Source organism: Triticum aestivum, chromosome 2B, assembly GCF_018294505.1.
Source record: "Triticum aestivum cultivar Chinese Spring chromosome 2B, IWGSC CS RefSeq v2.1, whole genome shotgun sequence".
Lineage (NCBI taxonomy): Eukaryota > Viridiplantae > Streptophyta > Magnoliopsida > Poales > Poaceae > Triticum > Triticum aestivum.
This window is the reverse complement of record NC_057798.1, coordinates 461,694,466-461,700,011: the sequence shown is the minus strand read 5'-3', so window position 1 is coordinate 461,700,011 and position 5,546 is coordinate 461,694,466. Positions and strand designations below refer to the sequence as shown.

At 44.7% G+C, this 5,546-nt stretch overlaps 1 pseudogene; it reads left to right on the top strand.

The window, feature by feature from the left end:
- Positions 1-5,546, top strand: part of LOC123041400 (ubiquitin-like modifier-activating enzyme atg7) — a 35,910-nt pseudogene that overhangs the window by 19,103 nt on the left and 11,261 nt on the right.

Sequence of the window (5,546 nt, the reverse complement as noted above, 5' to 3'; positions counted from 1 at the left end):
ATTTAGATTATTATTGTTTTAGTTATCAAAACACACACACACACAAGCATGAATTAGTATATAATTTAGATTATTTAGATTATTGTTGTTTTAGTTATCAATTTTTTTATATGGAACACACACACACACATATGTATGAATTAATGCATGTATATATTAGTATATACGTATTTTGTATGTTTAATTAGTTTAGATTATTTAGATTATTATTGTTTTAGTTATCAAAAATTTTTATATGGAAATTAGTGTTTAATTAGTATGGAAATTTTTATGTTTAATTAGTATATAATTTAGATTATTATTATTAGTATATAATTAGTGTTTAATTAGTATGGAATTTTTTTATATAATGTTGTTTTTCAGTTTTTTAATGGATGTATAGAAGTTGTGTTTTCTGTTTTTAGTGTTAGATGCTTAATTAGTATGAAATAGTATATAGATTTTTGAAATAGTAGAAATATTAGAAATTTTAGTTATCAAAATCCAATCATTAAAAAATATTACTTTTTGCGGGCATATAGCTAGTATTTGTTCTCGACGATGCCCGGCCCGCATCCTTGCCGTCGACCCATCCGCGACGACGTCCAGCCGACCCATGTCCGGGACTGGGCTGCGCCGGGCTGGCACTGGGAGGTGCTGCCTGGAGGGGCGCGCCGCTTGATGAGGAACCCGGCCCTGGGTCCCGTCGTCGACCCTGATCTCGTTTGGTGGCGTTTGCGTGGGCCAGTTTCGGTGCGGAGGGACCCGGCCCCGCCGGAGGTGGTACGTCGCCGTGTCAGGGAGGAGGACGAGCACGTCCATCGCTACATGGTTGCGTTAGAGGGCGGCAGGTTCTCCAATACCTGGCAGTATCTTCGGGGATCTCACTTCAGCTATGATCCTGTGAGGGTTCCTTCTCTTTGGGTGTCCACCGCCCGCGCCGCAGGAACCGCGAGTGTCCTAGATTCTTCTGTAGTATTCGATCTTTAATTAGCTAGCCAGTGATGTACTATTCAATATTATATATTATTCGAGACGATGTATTCGAGATTATATCTATTATTCTAGACGAAGTATTCGAGATTATATCTATTATTCGAGATGATGTAATTTGAATACTAAATTGTTTTATATTTCTTTTGAATTAGTTAAATAAAAGCTATGGCAGACAATACCGATAGAGAGGGAGAACAGACCATGTTCGATATGATACGCGGGCCAGATGATGATCAGAATGAAGAAGATTATGACGGCTCCGAATTTCTAAACAACACCGGAGAGGGTGATATGATATTCGATCGCGACGACCGAATTGATGAAGTCATGAACTACGATTATGACGATGACGAAGAACATGTTGATCCTGAAACAACAAAGACCGGCGAGGTATATATATTTATATAAGCAGGTATCTGGTGATCATCACATGTTTTAAATGACTTGAAGATATATTAACGAATCGATCTTTGTTCTTTCAGCCATCCGGATCGAGCAAATCTTAGGACGAAACGAGGCCCGAACAAAAAGTTGAAGGAGGGCGTAAAGTACAATATCAAGGCAGTTAGACCTAATGGCGAACCATTAGCGCCTAAGAAGATTGCGGACAAGTTCGTTCGTCAGTGCGGAGTTCTTGTGAAGGACCAACTCCCGATCTCCCTTCAAGAATGGAGAGAGCCAGCAAAAGGCAAAAGACAAAAAGGCAAAGAGGACGCTGCTCCACGTCCAGAAGTTACTTTTGTCGACAAGAATCAAAAAGATCTGCTTTGGGATACTCTCATGGAACATTTCACCCTACCAGATCATTTCACAGAAGCAGATGTGCAGAAAGTCAAGGACGCTGCTCTTAGGAAGATGGCGGTTGCATTCAAGAACCACAGGAATCGTGAATGGGACAAGTACGTCAAGGGAGGAAGGAAAACTCCAGTATTCGAGGGAACACTAGAGAACCAACGTGCTCATTGGGACGATTTCGTGAAATTCAAGGATTCAGAATTAGCTAAGGAACGGTCGAGAATAAACAAGAAGAATGCCGAAAAAAGGATAAGTTCCATAAGCTAGGGCCAGGTGGCTATGCGGTGGCAATGCCTAAGTGGGATAAGTCTGAGAAAGAGATGGAGGATGCAGGTGCCACTCCGGTTACTAAGAGCTGGCCCCCCCAGGGTCAGGACTTGGTTCTATGCGCATGGGGGGGAGTTGGACCCGAAGACAGGCAATGTTTCGACGAGGGCAAGTCTGAAGGGAGCCGACGATGCGATACTTGTTGCAATAGAAGAGGCACGATCGGGGGTGTTCCAGCCCAACAGAGAGAACGACGAGCTTACGCGTGCCCTGGGAAATCCTGAACACCCGGGAAGAACACGAGGCAAGGGCGCTATTCCGTGGTATGAGGGGTTTTCAGACTGGAACACCGACTACAGAACCCGTGCGAGAAAGAAGATTGCGGAGGAGAAGAAGAGGAAGATGGAGGAGGAGCAGAGGAAGTGGGACTATGAACGCCTTCAAAGCCTAGAAGCAAGTCAAGCGGAATTGGTAGTCAAATTCCAGCGGCAGCAGGAGCAGATCGACTCACTTACCCAGTAAAGGGGGTCTCAGCAGCTGTAGCAGCTAGCGAATGATCCAGCATTGGATAGCACCGCCCCATCCATGCCGAGAAGCAGCGTGGGTTCCGCCCCGGACGACGCAATGCTGGGTAGATACCCCTTGGATGACATCATGGAGAACACTAGCTGCGAGCTACACGTCAAAATGAAGAACATATCCATGAAGGTGGTGGACGCCGTTGGTTTTACAAATCCCCCCGAGGCAACCTTCCATTGCAACCCGATTCCAGCGGGCTATGCTCGTGTCTTGGTTGATGAGGTGGTGGACCCATATTCGGAGCTAGAGCTTGACTATCCTGGAGGTGACGACGAGCGCTTTCTCGGAGACGCCAAACATCGTATCATCCTATGGAAAAAGGATTGCATCATCTTTCGAAGGCCACCGACACCGCGTCAACCGACTCCTCATCGAAGTCCGCCACCGAGTCAGCAGTCTCCCGCTCCTGCAATTCCACCAAGTCCGGCAAAGTGTCAGGCCACTCCTCCTCCAAGTCCGGCAAAGTGTCAGGCCACTCCTCCTCCTCCAAGTCCGCCACAGCGTCAGACGTCCACTCCTCCTCCAAGTCCGGCACAACCTCAGGCCACTCCTCCTCCAAGTCCGGCACAGCTTCAGGCGGCCACTCCTCCTCGTCGAACTCAGCCCCGTCAGCCGTCTCCGCCGCCTCAGCAATCACATAAGAGACACCTCGCAGCTATGGTGCGTAGCGGTACGAGTCGAGGTAGTACAGGAAGTACAGGCGGAGGCAAGCGATATAAATATGGTCCAAGCCTCACGCCTCTTCCGCAGAGGGCTTATGACAGGTCCGAGGAGGAAATCGCAGCCATATCGAAGTTCGAGGTGGAAGCCCATTTTGCACCGAAACTGCCACCGCCGCCAAGGGAGAAAGTGCCTGAGAAAACGATTGACCACTTCATTCGTATGGCTCAACCACCAGCTCCCAAGCCTGTTGACACAGACTATGAGCGCCACATCAGGAAGTTAAATCGAGCACGTCTACGTAAGGAGGCGAGCTCGGGATCGAGCAAACAAGAAGCAGCTGTCAAAAAATGCGGGAAAACCATTCCCCAGCTGGGAGAACAGGCGGCGCAATCGATCCCCTCGCTTGTTGTGCCAACAACACGTGACAGTACGCGCGCCCAATATTATTGTGGGCAAACAGTTTACGTTCCTGAGGTGGGCAATGTGGTAATAACGGAGGAGCATATAATGCAGGCTGATGTTCTCAAAATCACTGTTGGACAACTCCTCGAGATCGAGCCCATGCCTGTGCTTAGAGAGGATGAAATAAAACGGAAATATGTCCGGGGCCAACCTTTGGTCAAGCCAGACAAGGTCAAGAACCTCCCAACGAGAATGTATGAATTGCATCAATGGTACATGAACATTACCAAGATTTCCGATCGATTGTCCCTCATGGTGAATGTCAAGGAGGAGCATTACTACCATGAGAAAGCTGTGTCCGTTGAGTATTCTGAACTGTTTCAGTTATACAATCAAGACGCACTCGACAAATCTATCGTCAGTTGCTATTGTCTGTAAGTGATTTCTTTCTGTAATTTAAGTCTCAAGCTAGCTGTAGTGATCCTTTTGATCAATCATTACCTGTAATTATCCTCACTATATACTTTTCTGTGGTATTATATGCAGGATGAAGATGTATGAAATGAGAAAAGGTGGATGCTATGGCATTGGGTTCATTGACCCAAACACCGTTAATGAATACACATGGAAAATAGATGCACGTCATCAAAAGGCCGTAGAGGACAGCATGCTAGAGTTCTTGAAGCGCCTCAAATACAATGAAGATATACTACTTCCTTACAACTTCCAGTGAGTCACACTGTCTTGTACTACAAATTCTCTGTTTTTGCCTACTAGCTAGCTACATGTTTTTGCTTACATATGCCCGCTTAATTAAGACATGCAAACGTGTGTGCATGCAGATTTCACTGGGTCTTGTGTATCATTAAAGTTGACGCCGGAACAGTTGAAATACTGGACTCACTACTTAAAAAAACTGACTATAACATCTTGTTTGGGATAGTCAACAGGTAATTTCAATCATTATTAACTATATATCTCGGCCTATTTAGTTCGGCATTTCATGATATGAACTATTTAATAACCCCTTTATTCATTTTCTTTGTCGGCGGGCAGGGCTTGGGCAAGGTTCATCAGCGTCACGGAAGGCGAATGGAAAGAAAAGCTTAAATGGGGAAGACCCAAGGTAAGTAACTAAGTAGTACTAGCTAGCTAGCTAGTTGCCATCTCTTTAATTATCATGCTTGATGAATTATTATCTGATCAAATTCCATTCTCGTAAAGGCCCTGAAGCAGGCGCAGGGGACTGATCTGTGTGCATTCTGCGTTTGCGAGAACATTCGCATGATGGCGTCCGAAAGGAGCAGATCTCAAAGACAGGAATGAGTACGCTTGTCAAAACACTATTCACAATTTTTACACCATTATCGATATCTAGTCACACAACTAAAACACATGCATATTGATCTCCTTATTAACAGTTCAGAGAGGCGCGGGAGAAGCTCCTAGAAACGGAGCGCGTAGATGCACTTCAAGAGGAAATAGCGGGATTTTTGCTCGACCAGGTCATAAACCCGAAGGGAGAATACTATTACCCGCTACCGCCCCCATGAAAACCACTTCCAATTGTCATCATGCTCCGAAGGCACCAATTAGGCTAATGCCACTGGCTCCGAAGGCAACATGCATATGTAGGAGAAATTGTATATAGCTATACATGTGTGTATGTGTGAATTAATTAATATGATGGTTTGTGAGACATTGATGATATATATATGCATGATTGGTTCTATTAGAAATTCTATTATATATATATATATATATATATATATATATATATATATATATATATATACATAACGTGTACAATGTGTAGTATCGTAAAATACCAGCAAACGAAAAAGAATTAAAATGGAAACACAAAA